This window comes from Ischnura elegans, assembly GCF_921293095.1.
Source record: "Ischnura elegans chromosome 13 unlocalized genomic scaffold, ioIscEleg1.1 SUPER_13_unloc_4, whole genome shotgun sequence".
In the NCBI taxonomy this organism is placed as follows: domain Eukaryota; kingdom Metazoa; phylum Arthropoda; class Insecta; order Odonata; family Coenagrionidae; genus Ischnura; species Ischnura elegans.
The window spans coordinates 5,897,297-5,915,731 of record NW_025791660.1 but is presented as its reverse complement, the minus strand read 5'-3'; the positions used below and the strand labels follow the sequence as shown (position 1 = coordinate 5,915,731).

Below are 18,435 nucleotides of genomic sequence, written 5' to 3'. Positions count from 1 at the left end.
TATTAGTAACTTTTAATGGATCCTGTCATAGCTATATAAATCCTCACCTGATTGGTTTTAATTACCATAGAGCAAATTATGTCTTCAACTCCCAGCTACGATGAGATAAAACTAAAAGTCATAACAGTCCGTGAAGTCTTTAAGAAACTAGATTCTTCGAGAGAATATGTTAAAACATTCAAGAATATTCACGCATTAAAGACAGCACATATTGCCGTTATAATTTAACTAGAAAAGGCTTAGATTTCGGCTTGATTCGGCACAATTATTGATATCTCCATGTCCTCATCTAAATGTTATGGTTATTTCTGGCGAATTTTATTGTGAAATCCTGTATACAATGATTTAATTGGTTAACATTTTGTGCATGTTTGTTATTTTCCATCATCTGTGAAGTATTATGTAAGGATACATGGTTATGGCTTAACCTGTAAGTAAAGAAATGCATAAAACTGGTATAGTATAGAATATCCGATATCATTTGGTAAATAGAACATCAGAAAAAACTTTCCCATCACGTCCCTCCATTATCTGCTCAATAATGTCTTCAATCGTTGCCATATATCGTATATATATTAGAGTTATTTATGAAATACCAATTATTGTATCAAGATTGCAACGGCGCGAAAGAATCGTATGTGCATCGATCTTCATTTCCTAACTCTTTTTTCTTGGCACGCTAGCGCTAACCATCGTAGGGTCGGCAGTGTTAGGTCTAAGGCCTACGATGGTAACTCTGCGCGTTTACACGACGTTTTGAGGTTACGATCGTACGGATCAACGTCCCGACGATCGTTGTGTAAACGGGGCATCACATGGCGCGTGTATTTGGTTGCGTTCGGTTTTCTTCTGAGTGTGGTTCTTCTCACTGAGCTCATAAATGTCAAAGTTTGTGGTGCGTGCTCGAAATGGGATTGTGGATGAGACCAACTTTCTTACTGGAATATTATAATACGTTCCCAGTGAACAAGAAATGTGAAAGCCTTTACCGTCGTAGCCTTCTCGTCAGCGTTCTTGCCATCTTCTCCCGGTCACCTTCATAACCATTCCCATAATGATCCAAAACAGACGTAATATTTAATTAACAGAGTCATAATGTACCAAATATATATTTAGGATTTTTTTTTCGATGTACAAACTTCAAAATTCTCTAATTAACCGGTAACAAAACCTGAAAAGGTATTATCGCCCTAGCCGACCAAAAATCACCTTAATTATAGTAAATTCATCTCCTTCCGTAGAAGTACCACTGATAATAACTCGGGAATATACTGATCTGCCAAAATAAATCTTGTAATTATGTGCTTTACTAGAAAATTTTCCATAAAATGCTTCAGCGCTCGCAGTTTTTCAAGTGTTCATTAACTTTCAGTTATTGCCATCAGATGGCGAGTGGTCGACTTAAGCCTCTCGTTTAGACTGGGTTCCCGCTGAGCGATTTGTCTGAGCAAAGCCGGATGAGCTTATCCGCGCGTGTAGAACAGGCATTAAGCACTCGCTCCATCCATACCTTAAGTCTTCTTTTTATCTCATTTAGGAGCTGCCACTCCTAACCCACCATGTCCGGCACTTTAAACCCCATATCATTATATTGCCATCTTTAGCACTGTTTACTACATTCATTATCCTTAAAGCACTCGCTCCATCCATCACTTCGGTCTCTTTCTTATCAAATTTAGATGCTGCAATTCCTAACCCACCATGTCCAGCACATCATACTTTCTCGTAACATATTGAAATCCATAGCACTGATTTCATCATTCCTTATCATTTAAGGCCTCGCTGCATCCATACCTTCAGTCCTCTTCTTATCTCATTTAAAATCTGCAACTTCTAACCCACCATGTCCTGCACTTCATACCTCATCTTATCATATTTCAATCTTTAGCACTGTTTTCATCATTTCTTCTCCGTTAAGCACTCGCTCCATCCATACCTTCAGCCTCCAAATTATCTCATTGAAAAGGTGCAATTCCGAACCCACCATTTCCTACACTTCATACCTCATCTTATCATATTGCCATCTTTAGCAATGTTTTCATCATTTCATCTCCTTTAACCACTCGCTCCATCCATACCTTCGGTCTCCTACTTATATCATTTAAAAGGTGCAATTCCTAACCCACCATGTCCAGCACTTCATACTCTATCTTATCAAATTGCAATCTTTAGCACTGATTTCATTCCGTATTCCTCTAAGCACTCGTTCCATCCATACCTTCGGTCTCCTACTTATCTCATTTAAAAGGTCCATTTGCTAACCCACCATGTCCTGCACTTCATACCTTATCTTATATTATTGCGAACTTTAGCACTGTTTTAATTTTATACTCTTCTAAGCACTCGCTCCATCCATACCTTCAGTGTCCTACTTATCTCATTTAAAATGTGCAATTCCTTACCCACCATTTCCTGCACTTCATAGCTCATCTTATCATATTTGCATCTTAAGCACTGTTTTCATCATTCCTTCTCCTTAAGAACTCTCTCCATCCATACATTAAGCCTCCTAGTTATCTCATTGAAAAGGTGCAATTCCTAGCCCACCATGTCCTGCACTTCATACCTCATCTTATATAATTGCCATCATTAGCACAGTTTTTATTCCCTACCACACTAAGCACTCTTTCCATCCATACCTTCGGTCTCTTACTTATCTCATTGAAAAGGTGCATTTCTTAACCCACCATGTCCTGTACTTTATACGTCATCTTATCATATTGCCATCTTTAGCACTGTTTTCATTATTTCTTCTCCTATAAGCAATCGCTCCATCCATACCTTAAGCCTCCTACTTATTAATTGAAAAGGTGCACTTCATAACCCACCATGTCCTGCACTTCATACCTCAACTTATCAAATTGCAATCTTTAGCACTGTTATCAATCCGTATTCCTCTAAGCACTCGCTTATTCCATACCTTAGGTCTCCTACTTATCTCACTGAAAAGGTGCGATTCCTAACTTACCATGTCCTGCACTTTATACCTTAACTTATCAAATTTCTAACTTTAGCACTGTTTTCATCATTTCTCCTCCTTTAAGCACTCGCTCCATCCATACCTTCGGTCTCCTACTTATCTCACTGAAAAGGTGCAATTCCCAACCCACCATGTCCTGCACTGCATACCTAATCTTATCAAATTTCAATCTTTTTCACTGTTTTCATCATTTCTCCTCCTTAAAGCACTCGCTCCATCCATGCCTTCGGTCTCCTACTAATCTCACTGAAAAGTTTCAATTCCCAACCCACCATATGCTGTACTTCATACCTTATCTTATCAAATTTCCATCTTTAGCACTGTTTCATCATTTCTCCTCCTTAAAGAACTCGCTCCATCCATACCTTCGGTCTTCCACTTATCTCATTGTAAAGTTTCAGTTCCTAACCCACCATGTCCTGTACTTAATACTTAATCTTTTCATATTGCCATTCTTGGCACTGTTTCCATTTCCTACCACTCCAGGCACTTCATTTATCGATACCTTCGGTCTCCAACATATCTCATTGAAAAGGTGCAATTCCTAACCAACCATATCCGGCACTTCATAGCTCATTTTATCATAATTCCATCTTTAGCACTGTTTTCATCATTTCTCCTCCTTAAAGCACTCGCTCCATCCAGAACCTTCGGTCTCCTACTTATCTCACTGAAATGGTTCAATTCCCAACCCACCATATGCTGTACTTCATACCTTATCTTATCAAATTTCCATTTTTAGCAATTTTTTCTTCATTTCTCCTCCTTAAAGCACTCGCTTTATCCATACCTTCGGTCCCCCACTTATCTCATTGTAAATTTGCAGTTCCTAACCCACCATGTCCAGTACTTAATACTTAATCTTTTCATATTGCCATTTTTAGCACTGTTTCCATTTCCTACCACTCTAAGCACTTCTTATATCGATACCTTCGGTCTCCAACATATCTCATTGAAAAGGTGCAATTCCTAACCAACCATGTCCGGCACTTCATACCTAATCTTATCAAATTTCCATATTAAGCACTGTTTTCACCATTTCTCCTCTTTAAAGCACTCTCTCCTTCCATACCTTAAGCCTCCTTATTATTTTATTGAATAGGTGCAATTCCTTACCCACCATGTCCTGCACTTCATACCTTATCTTATCAAATTTCCATCTTTAGCACTGTTTTCATCATTTCTCCTCCTAAAAACACTCGCTTTATCCATACCTTCGGTCTCCTACTTATCTCATTTAAAAGGTGCAATTCCTAACCCACCATGTCCTGCACTTCATACCTAATCTTATCAAATTTCCATATTTTGCACTGTTTTCATCATTTCTCCTCTTTAAAGCACTCTCTCCTTCCATTCCTTAAGCCTTCTTATTATCTTATTGAAAAGGTGCAATTCCTAACCCACTATGTCCTGCACTTCATACCTCATCTTATCAAATTGGAATCATTAGCACTGTTTTCATTCCGTATTCCTCTTAGCACTTGCTCCATCCATACCTTCGGTCTCCTACTTATCTCATTGAAAAGGAGCAATTCCTAACCCACCATGTCCTGCACTTTATACCTAATCTTATCAAATTTCCATTTTTAGCAATTTTTTCATCATTTCTCCTCCTTAAAGCACTCGCTCCATCCATACCTTCGGTCTCCTACTTATCTCATTTAAAACATGCAATTCCTTACCCACCATGTCCTGCACTTCATACCTAATCTTATCAAATTTCCATCTTTAGCACTGTTTTCATCATTTCTCCTCCTTAAGGCACTCTCTCCATCCATACCCTAAGCCTCCTACTTATCTTATTGAAAAGGTGCAATTCCTAACCCACCATGTCCAGCACTTCATACTATATCTTATCAAATTGCAATCTTTAGCACTGTTTTCATTCCGTATTCCTCTGAGCACTCGCTCCATCCATACCTTCGGTCTCCCACTTATCTCATTGTAAAGTTTCAGTTCCTAACCCACCATGTCCTGCACGCATATTCTGGAACCCTCTAACGTTTCGTACTTTCTACTAATGGACACGTTAACTGCGCTTAAGGGCACTCACTTTACAGGCATATTCCAAAACTCACTAACGTGAGGAAAGCCATTACCGATACCGTTATTGGCGCTTTAAGCTAAAAATTGCATTCTGGGACTGGCATTAGCAAATAGTCTTAAAGCAGGGAACTTTAAGGGGCTAGTTATCGTAAAGTGCATATCTTCCTCGCTTCAAGTGCAAGACCGTAAGCGTTATTGGAGATAATTATCACCAAAAAACTGATTATAGGTACGTGGAACTTAAGAATTTAATCTGTATATATACTGTGACTTGTATGTTATCTCTTAAGGCCTATAAACCGATGGGGAACATGCATGCTTTTAAAAATTACTAGAATAAGAAGATTCCTACCTCAAATGTGCTCGCCGAAATTTTCGCGGATGAATTATGTTTTTAGCTGAGTTTTGAGTCTATAAAAAATAATCTTCATCGACTGCTTGAAAACACGTGACGGAACGTGGGCACGTTATATCACGGCACGGTATCCACTGATGACAGACTGAGGTAGTGGATAGAAAAACTGTCAATGTAGGGGCTCCAACGCAAATTTGGCGATTATAATTACTGTTTTAACGTCGAACTTCGGATTGTGAATATATTGGGTTGCCAAGGCATTGTTGAAATAAATAAAGGAGATTGTTTTGGGAGATTTGGAAAGATTACATTGATATAAGTTGATTGCAGATTGTGATCTACGTTACACACCTACATCATTTGCTGAATGCAATTAGTGTATTACAGCATGATATTCAATAGGAAAACGTGTGAAAACCTTATAAATCGTGTATAAACCTATATCGTGAATCCTACAAAACCATATAAAGTGTCCCGTCGTCGAGTACCTCTGTTTACTCGCTGGAGAATTGCTTGTGTTCCAAAGAACAAAAATAAGAGGAATAAGTGGTCGATGATACACAGAATGGAGTTAAATACATTATCTATATTGTCAATGGGATATTCTAAACGTAAGTACACTTTTAAATAAGGATTACCGTAGGATTTATCGAGTCGCCAGTTTTTCTCGGATGACCACCAAATTTTGGATGAATCACTTATTTCATTTTGTAAACAACCCTATAAATATTCCATGTTATTCTGTCTATTATAGGATCAAATTATACGGAAAGTGGCTGATTACGAGAACAAATTCTGATTATGATTAAACCACGAGGAAAAATAAGGAATGTAACGGGTGGTCGACCTCTCGTCGCAAGGAGCCCCTAACAAGGATCATTCACGAAGTGACTTTCGCCGATGTCGTTCAAATTTGGTAGGGTAGTAGTGTTCCATAATAAAAGCACATTTTCAAAATTTCTTGTGCCCATAAGCCTTGTGGCATAATAAATAGGATATAATAAAGGCAGTTGAGTCTTAGACCTGAAAGCGAGTGTGTCGTGATTTCTCTCCATCCTTCCCCTGTGAATCGGCGCACGCTACAGGAATACACGAGAAATATTAGGCTTTTGGCAGGGTGAATTCAATATTTATTACTGCGATGCCCAAAGCGTTCGCTGCATGTCAAAGCAGAACCTAAAATTTCAACTCGTTTTTGCTGTCGGTCTCGGTTCAAAAACAGGAGCTCGAGTAAATACAGCGTAAATAGTATTTGAAACTTATTTCTTTGTATATCAAATGCTTTTTTATTTCTTTTTAACGATAATTTGGATCTCAATCTTGGACGATTCTCGCGCTTCATGCATTCGGCGCCTTTCCATCTAATCCTTCCATTTACCCATTCCCCTTTTCTTCTGTTTCATCCTATCGCTACCCATATCCAGTGAAAAATCCAAGACAAGCAAGACGTCAAAATCAAAATAACTATCGGAGCCATACGTAAACAAAGAAGTCGCCAATACATGCCAGATAAACTAAATAATTTTTCACCTATTTCTTCCGTATCTGTAAAAGTAATTGAAAATTTTACCTTCCATCACATGATATAAGTTATTACTCCTTAGGTAAATATATTTCATGGTCTAGTTATCATTAGTCTTAATAATAACATATATTAAAGATGGACGCATGCACGTCTCACATTTTAGAATATTTAAATCGATATTTTAATTTAAGATAAAGTTAGTACGCACAAGTAATAGTTTTCAAAATAAAAGTATGATAACTATAACAACAGTTACATTAGCGCCTTTTTAGCGCTTATTTTTTATGGATCTTGCGTATTTCACCCTTCAATTGTTTTCTTCTTATGTTCCTATTGGTCGCAACGATCTACGCCACAATAATCAGTGACGTCTATGGCTAGGCCATTAGAGAGACGGATTCACGGACTTTCACTTAACCGCCCGGTCACCAGAATACGATGGCAAAGTGACTGCCGTTAGCTGTAAACCCTTCGCGCTTTAAGTAGCTCGCGTCCACCCGAGTTCTGGAATAAGGGTGCTGTACTTCATACTTCATCTTATCATATTGCCATTTTTAGCACTGTTTTCATTTCCTACCACTCTAAGCACTCTTTCCATCCTTTCCTTTGGTCTCCTACTTATCTCATTGAAAAGGTGCAATTCCTAACCCACCATGTCCTGCATTTCATAGCTCATTTTATCATAATTCCATCTTTAACACTGTTTTCATCATTTATTCTCCTATAAGCACTCTTTCCATCCATAACTTCGGTCTCCTACTTATCTCATTGAAATGGTGCAATTTTAACCCACCATGTCCTGCACTTCATAGCTCATTTTATCATAATTCCATCTTTAGCACTATTTTCATCATTAACTCTCCTATAAGCACTCGCTCCATCCATACCTTCGGTCTCCTACATATCTCATTCAAAAGGTGCAATTCCTAAGCCACCATGTCCTGCACTTCATACCTAATCTTATCAAATTTCCATCTTTGGCACTGTTTTCATCATTTCTCCTCCTTAAAGCACTTGCTCCATCCATACCTTCGGTCTCCTACTTATCTCATTTAAAAGGTGCAATTCCTAACCCACCATGTCCAGCACTTCATACTCTATCTTATCAAATTGCAATCTTTAGCACTGTTTTCATTCCGTATTCCTCTAAGCACTCGCTCCATCCATACCTTCGGTCTCCTACTTATCTCATTTAATAGGTGCAATTCCCAACCCACCATGTCCTGCACTTCATACCTAATCTTATCAAATTTCAATCTTTTTCACTGTTTTCATCATTTCTCCTCCTTAAAGCACTCGCTCCATCCATGCCTTCGGTCTCCTACTAATCTCACTGAAAACGTTCAATTCCCAACCCACCATATGCTGTACTTCATACCTTATCTTATCAAATTTCCATCTTTAGCACTGTTTCATCATTTCTCCTCCTTAAAGAACTCGCTCCATCCATACCTTCGGTCTTCCACTTATCTCATTGTAAAGTTTCAGTTCCTAACCCACCATGTCCTGTACTTAATACTTAATCTTTTCATATTGCCATTCTTGGCACTGTTTCCATTTCCTACCACTCCAGGCACTTCATTTATCGATACCTTCGGTCTCCAACATATCTCATTGAAAAGGTGCAATTCCTAACCAACCATGTCCGGCACTTCATAGCTCATTTTATCATAATTCCATCTTTAGCACTGTTTTCATCATTTCTCCTCCTTAAAGCACTCGCTCCATCCAGAACCTTCGGTCTCCTACTTATCTCACTGAAATGGTTCAATTCCCAACCCACCATATGCTGTACTTCATACCTTATCTTATCAAATTTCCATTTTTAGCAATTTTTTCTTCATTTCTCCTCCTTAAAATACTCGCTTTATCCATACCTTCGGTCTCCCACTTATCTCATTGTAAATTTGCAGTTCCTAACCCACCATGTCCTGTACTTAATACTTAATCTTTTCATATTGCCATTTTTAGCACTGTTTCCATTTCCTACCACTCTAAGCACTTCTTATATCGATACCTTCGGTCTCCAACATATCTCATTGAAAAGGTGCAATTCCTAACCAACCATGTCCGGCACTTCATAGCTCATTTTATCATAATTCCATCTTTAGCACTGTTTTCATCATTTCTCCTCCTTAAAGCACTCGCTTAATCCATACCTTCGGTCTCCTACTTATTTCATTTAAAAGGTGCAATTCCTAACCCACCATGTCTTGCACTTCATACCTTATCTTATCAAATTTCCATCTTTAGCACTGTTTTCATCATTTCTCCTCCTAAAAACACTCGCTTTATCCATACCTTCGGTCTCCTACTTATCTCATTTAAAAGGTGCAATTCCTAACCCACCATGTCCTGCACTTCATACCTAATCTTATCAAATTTCCATATTTTGCACTGTTTTCATCATTTCTCCTCTTTAAAGCACTCTCTCCTTCCATTCCTTAAGCCTCATTATCTTATTGAAAAGGTGCAATTCCTAACCCACTATGTCCTGCTCTTCATACCTCATCTTATCAAATTGGAATCATTAGCACTGTTTTCATTCCGTATTCCTCTTAGCACTTGCTCCATCCATACCTTCGGTCTCCTACTTATCTCATTGAAAAGGAGCAATTCCTAACCCACCATGTCCTGCACTTTATACCTAATCTTATCAAATTTCCATTTTTAGCAATTTTTTCATCATTTCTCCTCCTTAAAGCACTCGCTCCATCCATACCTTCGGTCTCCTACTTATCTCATTTAAAACATGCAATTCCTTACCCACCATGTCCTGCACTTCATACCTAATCTTATCAAATTTCCATCTTTAGCACTGTTTTCATCATTTCTCCTCCTTAAGGCACTCTCTCCATCCATACCCTAAGCCTCCTACTTATCTTATTGAAAAGGTGCAATTCCTAACCCACCATGTCCAGCACTTCATACTATATCTTATCAAATTGCAATCTTTAGCACTGTTTTCATTCCGTATTCCTCTAAGCACTCGCTCCATCCATACCTTCGGTCTCCCACTTATCTCATTGTAAAGTTTCAGTTCCTAACCCACCATGTCCTGTACTTCATACTTCATCTTATCATATTGCCATTTTTAGCACTGTTTTCATTTCCTACCACTCTAAGCACTCTTTCCATCCTTTCCTTTGGTCTCCTACTTATCTCATTGAAAAGGTGCAATTCCTAACCCACAATGTCCTGCATTTCATAGCTCATTTTATCATAATTCCATCTTTAACACTGTTTTCATCATTTATTCTCCTATAAGCTCTCTTTCCATCCATAACTTCGGTCTCCTACTTATCTCATTGAAATGGTGCAATTTTAACCCACCATGTCCTGCACTTCATAGCTCATTTTATCATAATTCCATCTTTAGCACTATTTTCATCATTTACTCTCCTATAAGCACTCGCTCCATCCATACCTTCGGTCTCCTACATATCTCATTCAAAAGGTGCAATTCCTAAGCCACCATGTCCTGCACTTCATACCTAATCTTATCAAATTTCCATCTTTGGCACTGTTTTCATCATTTCTCCTCCTTAAAGCACTTGCTCCATCCATACCTTCGGTCTCCTACTTATCTCATTTAAAAGGTGCAATTCCTAACCCACCATGTCCAGCACTTCATACTCTATCTTATCAAATTGCAATCTTTCGCACTGTTTTCATTCCGTATTCCTCTAAGCACTCGCTCCATCCATGCCTTCGGTCTCCTACTTATCTCATTTAAAATGTGCAATTCCTTACCCACCATGTCCTGCACTCCATACCTAATCTTATCAAATTTCCATATTTTGCACTGTTTTCATCATTTCTCCTCTTTAAAGCACTCTCTCCTTCCATTCCTTAAGCCTCATTATCTTATTGAAAAGGTGCAATTCCTAACCCACTATGTCCTGCACTTCATACCTCATCTTATCAAATTGGAATCATTAGCACTGTTTTCATTCCGTATTCCTCTTAGCACTTGCTCCATCCATACCTTCGGTCTCCTACTTATCACATTGAAAAGGAGCAATTCCTAACCCACCATGTCCTGTACTTAATACTTAATCTTTTCATATTGCCATTCTTGGCACTGTTTCCATTTCCTACCACTCCAGGCACTTCATTTATCGATACCTTCGGTCTCCAACATATCTCATTGAAAAGGTGCAATTCCTAACCAACCATGTCCGGCACTTCATAGCTCATTTTATCATAATTCCATCTTTAGCACTGTTTTCATCATTTCTCCTCCTTAAAGCACTCGCTCCATCCAGAACCTTCGGTCTCCTACTTATCTCACTGAAATGGTTCAATTCCCAACCCACCATATGCTGTACTTCATACCTTATCTTATCAAATTTCCATTTTTAGCAATTTTTTCTCCATTTCTCCTCCTTAAAGCACTCGCTTTATCCATACCTTCGGTCTCCCACTTATCTCATTGTAAATTTGCAGTTCCTAACCCACCATGTCCTGTACTTAATACTTAATCTTTTCATATTGCCATTTTTAGCACTGTTTCCATTTCCTACCACTCTAAGCACTTCTTATATCGATACCTTCGGTCTCCAACATATCTCATTGAAAAGGTGCAATTCCTAACCAACCATGTCCGGCACTTCATAGCTCATTTTATCATAATTCCATCTTTAGCACTGTTTTCATCATTTCTTCTCCTAAAAACACTCGCTTTATCCATACCTTCGGTCTCCTACTTATCTCATTTAAAAGGTGCAATTCCTAACCCACCATGTCCTGCACTTCATACCTAATCTTATCAAATTTCCATATTTTGCACTGTTTTCATCATTTCTCCTCTTTAAAGCACTCTCTCCTTCCATTCCTTAAGCCTCCTTATTATCTTATTGAAAAGGTGCAATTCCTAACCCACTATGTCCTGCACTTCATACCTCATCTTATCAAATTGGAATCATTAGCACTGTTTTCATTCCGTATTCCTCTTAGCACTTGCTCCATCCATACCTTCGGTCTCCTACTTATCTCATTGAAAAGGAGCAATTCCTAACCCACCATGTCCTGCAGTTTATACCTAATCTTATCAAATTTCCATTTTTAGCAATTTTTTCATCATTTCTCCTCCTTAAAGCACTCGCTCCATCCATACCTTCGGTCTCCTACTTATCTCATTTAAAACATGCAATTCCTTACCCACCATGTCCTGCACTTCATACCTAATCTTATCAAATTTCCATCTTTAGCACTGTTTTCATCATTTCTCCTCCTTAAGGCACTCTCTCCATCCATACCCTAAGCCTCCTACTTATCTTATTGAAAAGGTGCAATTCCTAACCCACCATGTCCAGCACTTCATACTATATCTTATCAAATTGCAATCTTTAGCACTGTTTTCATTCCGTATTCCTCTAAGCACTCGCTCCATCCATACCTTCGGTCTCCCACTTATCTCATTGTAAAGTTTCAGTTCCTAACCCACCATGTCCTGTACTTCATACTTCATCTTATCATATTGCCATTTTTAGCACTGTTTTCATTTCCTACCACTCAACGCACTCTTTCCATCCTTTCCTTTGGTCTTCTACTTATCTCATTGAAAAGGTGCAATTCCTAACCCACCATGTCCTGCATTTCATAGCTCATTTTATCATAATTCCATCTTTAACACTGTTTTCATCATTTATTCTCCTATAAGCACTCTTTCCATCCATAACTTCGGTCTCCTACTTATCTCATTGAAATGGTGCAATTTTAACCCACCATGTCCTGCACTTCATAGCTCATTTTATCATAATTCCATCTTTAGCACTATTTTCATCATTTACTCTCCTATAAGCACTCGCTCCATCCATACCTTCGGTCTCCTACATATCTCATTCAGAAGGTGCAATTCCTAAGCCACCATGTCCTGCACTTCATACCTAATCTTATCAAATTTCCATATTTTGCACTGTTTTCATCATTTCTCCTCTTTAAAGCACTCTCTCCTTCCATTCCTTAAGCCTCCTTATTATCTTACTGAAAAGGTGCAATTCCTAACCCACCATGTCCTGCACTTCATACCTCATCTTATCAAATTGGAATCATTAGCACTGTTTTCATTCCGTATTCCTCTTAGCACTTGCTCCATCCATACCTTCGGTCTCCTACTTATCTCATTGAAAAGGAGCAATTCCTAACCCACCATGTCCTGCACTTTATACCTAATCTTATCAAATTTCCATTTTTAGCAATTTTTTCATCATTTCTCCTCCTTAAAGCACTCGCTCCATCCATTCCTTCGGTCTCCTACTTATATCATTTAAAACATGCAATTCCTTACCCATCATGTCCTGCACTTCATACCTAATCTTATCAAATTTCCATCTTTAGCACTGTTTTCATCATTTCTCCTCCTTAAGGCACTCTCTCCATCCATACCCTAAGCCTCCTACTTATCTTATTGAAAAGGTGCAATTCCTAACCCACCATGTCCAGCACTTCATACTATATCTTATCAAATTGCAATCTTTAGCACTGTTTTCATTCCGTATTCCTCTAAGCATTCGCTATCCATACCTTCGGTCTCCCACTTATCTCATTGTAAAGTTTCAGTTCCTAACCCACCATGTCCTGTACTTCATACTTCATCTTATCATATTGCCATTTTTAGCACTGTTTTCATTTCTTACCACTCTAAGCATTCTTTCCATCCTTTCCTTCGGTCTCCTACTTATCTCATTGAAAAGGTGCAATTCCTAACCCACCATGTCCTGCACTTCATAGCTCATTTTATCATAATTCCATCTTTAACACTGTTTTCATCATTTATTCTCCTATAAGCATTCTTTTCATCCATAACTTCGGTCGCCTACTTATCTCATTGAAAAGGTGCAATTTTAACCCACCATGTCCTGCACTTCATAGCTCATTTTATCATAATTCCGTCTTTAGCACTGTTTTCATCATTTACTCTCCTATAAGCACTCGCTCCATCCATACCTACGGTCTCCTACATATCTCATTCAAAAGGTGCAATTCCTAAGCCACCATGTCCTGCACTTCATACCTAATCTTATCAAATTTCCATCTTTAGCACTGTTTTCAACTTTTCTCCTCCTTAAAGCACTCGCTCCATCCATATCTTCGGTCTCCTACTTATCTCATTTAAAAGGTGCAATTTTAACCCACCATGTCCATCACTTCATACTCTATCTTATCAAATTTCCATCTTTTGCACTGTTTTCATCATTTCTCCTCCTGAACGCACTCGCTCCATCATTCCTTCGGTCTCCTACCTATCTCACTGAAAAGGTGCAATTCCTAACCCACCATGTCCTGTACTTAATACTTAATCTTTTCATATTGCCATTTTTTGCACTGTTTCCATTTCCTACCACTCTAAGAACTTCTTTTATCGATACCTTCGGTCTCCAACATATCTCATTGAAAAGGTTCAATTCCTAACCAACCATGTCCGGCACTTCATAGCTCATTTTATCATAATTCCATCTTTAGCACTGTTTTCATCATTTCTCCTCCTTAAAGCACTCCTTCCATCCAGAACCTTCGGTCTCCTACTTATCTCACTGAAAAGGTTCAATTCCCAACCCACCATATGCTGTACTTCATACCTTATCTTATCAAATTTCCATTTTTAGCAATTTTTTCTTCATTTCTCCTCCTAAAAGCACTCGCTTTATCCATACCTTCGGTCTCCCACTTATCTCATTGTAAATTTGCAGTTCCTAACCCACCATGTCCTGTACTTAATACTTAATCTTTTCATATTGCCATTTTTAGCACTGTCTCCATTTCCTACCACTCTAAGCACTTCTTTTATAGATACCTTCGGTCTCCAACATATCTCATTGAAAAGGTGCAATTCCTAACCCACCATGTCCAGCACTTCATACCTAATCTAATCAAATTTCCATCGTTAGCACTGTTTCCATCATTTCTCCTCCTTAAAACACTCGCTCCATCCATACCTTCGGTCTCCTACTTATCTCATTTAAAAGGTGCAATTCCCAACCCACCATGTCTTGCACTTCATACCTTATCTTATCTAATTTCCATCTTCTGCACTGTTTTCATCATTTCTCCTCCTGAAAGCACTCGCTCCATCATTCCTTCGGTCTCCTACTTATCTCACTGAAAAGGTGCAATTCCTAACCCACCATGTCCTGCACTTCATACCTAATATTATAAAATTTCCATCTTTTGCACTGTTTTTATCATTTCTCCTCCTGAAAGCACTCGCTCCATCCATACCTTCGATCTCCTACTAATCTCACTGTAAAGGTGCCATTCCCAACCCACCATGTCCTGCACTTCATACCTAATCTTATCATATTGCAATCTTTAGCACTGTTTTCATTCTCTTCCACTCTAAGCACTCTTTCCCTCCATACCTTCGGTCTCCGAATTATCTTATTTAATAGGTTTAATTCCTAGACCACAATGTCCTGCACTTCATACCTTATCTTATCAAATTTCCATCTTTAGCACTGTTTTCATCATTTCTCCTCCTTAAAGAACTCGCTCCATCCATACCTTCGGTATCCTACATATCACATTGAAAAGATGCTATTCCTTACCAACCATGTCCTGCACTTCATAGTTCATTTTATCATAATTCCATCTTTAGCACTGTTTTCATCATTTCCTCTCTTTAAAGCACTCGGTCCATCCATACCTTCGGTCTCCTACTTATTTTATTTAAAAGGTGCAATTCCTAACCCACCTTGTCCTGCACTTCATACCTAATCTTATCAAATTTCCATATTAAGCACTGTTTTCATCATTTCTCCTCTTTAAAGCACTCTCTCCTTCCATACCTTAAGCCTCCTTATTATTTTATTGAAAAGGTGCAATTCCTTACCCACCATGTCCTGCACTTCATACCTAATCTTATCAAATTTCCATCTTTAGTACTGTTTTTATCATTTCTCCTCCTTAAGGCACTCTCTCCATCCATACCCTAAGCCTCCTACTTATCTTATTGAAAAGGTGCAATTCCTAACCCACCATGTCCAGCACTTCATACTATATCTTATCAAATTGCAATCTTTAGCACTGTTTTCATTCCGTATTCCTCTTAGCATTTGCTCCATCCATACCTTCGGTCTTCTACTTATCTCATTGAAAAGGAGCAATTCCTAACCCACCATGTCCTGCACTTTATACCTAATCTTATCAAATTTCCATTTTTAGCAATTTTTTCATCATTTCTTCTCCTTAAAGCACTCGCTCCATCCATACCTTCGGTCTCCTACTTATCTCATTTAAAGCATGCATTTCCTTACCCACCATGTCCTGCACTTCATACCTAATCTTATTTAATTTCCATCTTTAGCACTGTTTTCATCATTTCTCCTCCTTAAGGCACTCTCTCCATCCATACCCTAAGCCTCCTATTTATCTTATTGAAAAGGTGCAATTCCTAACCCACAATGTCCTGCACTTCATAGCTCATTTTATCATAATTCCATCTTTAGCACTGTTTTCATCATTTCTCCTCCTCAAAACACTCGCTTTATCCATACCTTCGGTCTCCTACTTATCTTATTGAAAAGGTGCAATTCCTAACCCACCATGTCCAGCACTTCATACTATATCTTATCAAATTGCAATCTTTAGCACTGTTTTCATTCCGTATTCCTCTAAGCACTCGCTCCATCCATACCTTCGGTCTCCTACTTATCTCATTGAAAAGTTGCAATTCCTAACCCACCATGTCCTGTGCTTCATACTTCATCTTATCATATTGCCATTTTTAGCACTGTTTTCATTTCCTACCACTCTAAGCACTCTTTCCATCCTTTCCTTCGGTCTCCTACTTATCTCATTGAAAAGGTGCAATTCCTATCCCACCATGTCCTGCACTTCATAGCTCATTTTATCATAATTCCATTTTTAGCACTGTTTTCATCATTTATTCTCCTATAAGCACTCTTTCCATCCATAACTTCGGTCTCCTACTTATCTCATTGAAAAGGTGCAATTTTAACCCACCATGTCTTGCACTTCATAGCTCATTTTATCATAATTCCATCTTTAGCACTGTTTTCATCATTTACTCTCCCATACGCACTCGCTCCATCCATACCTTCGGTCTCCTACATATCTCATTCAAAAGGTGCAATTCCTAAGCCACCATGTCCTGCACTTCATACCTAATCTTATCAAATTTCCATCTTTGGCACTGTTTTCAACTTTTCTCCTCCTAAAAGCACTCGCTCCATCCATACCTTCGGTCTCCTACCTATCTCATTTAAAAGGTGCAATTCCTAACCCACCATGTCCAGGACTTCATACTATATCTTATCAAATTGCAATCTTTAGCACTGTTTTCATTCCGTATTCCTCTAAGCACTCGCTCCATCCATACCTTCGGTCTCCTACTTATCTCATTTAATAGGTGCAATTCCCAACCCACCATGTCCTGCACTTCATACCTAATCTTATCAAATTTCCATCTTTTGCACTGTTTTCATCGTTTCTCCTCCTGAAAGCACTCGCTCCATCATTCCTTCGGTCTCCTACCTATCTCACTGAAAAGGTGCAATTCCTAACCCACCATGTCCAGCACTTCATACCTAATATTATAAAATTTCCATTTTTTATACTATGTAAGCGCGTGGTTTCTATTGGGTTGGCACTCCAGAGGAATTATTGAAATCAACTCATTTAGTGAAGGTATTTATTATCAATCACACACCGTGCGTCGCACACATGGCCTGCGGCCTCTACACATGAGTACTTTCCGCCGACTGCCCGCTGCCTTTTCCACACGTGGCCTGCGGCTTCCCGGAAGGTGCTGATGGCAGCATCACTCCCACGCACTCTCTATGCATGGGGATCAGAATAGCATTACCATCCGGTTTCACGTCTCTGCGAACTCAAGATGTTCCGCTTACAACTATACCCCCTCCAAAGTGAATTGTTGAATATCCCAAAACATAACAATTCAATACTAGAATACATGGAAACCATTAACATCACAATAAAACAAAGAAAGATGAAAAGTTACCCAATGATAGAAGAAAGAAAGAAAAAGGAAAAAAAATTAAAGCACTTAACAGAAAACCGTACAATATGAAAATATATGAATCAATTCAAGTGGATCAATAGGTCCAGAGTTCAATCTTCGGCCGTGGCCTACACTTTCCTAGAATCTCAAATTCCCACCTTCCCAAGCACTCGTCATCTTTGCACAGGAATCCCTTGGATTTTAAAAACCCTCTTGGCAATTCACCGCCCACGACCCCGCCCCACACTACTGATGCACTTCACACATTACACATTATCACTGTTAAGCTATACCCTTCATTTTTACAACCTTAAATCTAACATTGCATACCCATTACCTAGGGGTCCCCGCCCCCCATCACGTATCCTCCCCATAGCTCTGTCAAACAATTGACCTATTAATTTATACTCATTATTCATTCCTTCAAATCAAAATTAATTACCACCATCCAATCGTGTTCTATTAACCCCACATCTTGTCCATGATCAATTCCAAACCGTTTTTTTTTTTTTTTAATGGCACCAATTCTTGAGCCATTTCAAGTC

The 18,435-nt window shown here is 38.7% G+C and overlaps 2 protein-coding genes across 3 annotated transcripts in view; both read right to left on the bottom strand.

The window, feature by feature from the left end:
* LOC124173173 overlaps positions 1–18,435 on the bottom strand; it is a 386,795-nt gene that overhangs the window by 28,160 nt on the left and 340,200 nt on the right. The gene's annotated exons all lie outside the window — the stretch shown is intronic.
* LOC124173172 overlaps positions 1–18,435 on the bottom strand; it is a 246,228-nt gene that overhangs the window by 154,267 nt on the left and 73,526 nt on the right. The gene's annotated exons all lie outside the window — the stretch shown is intronic.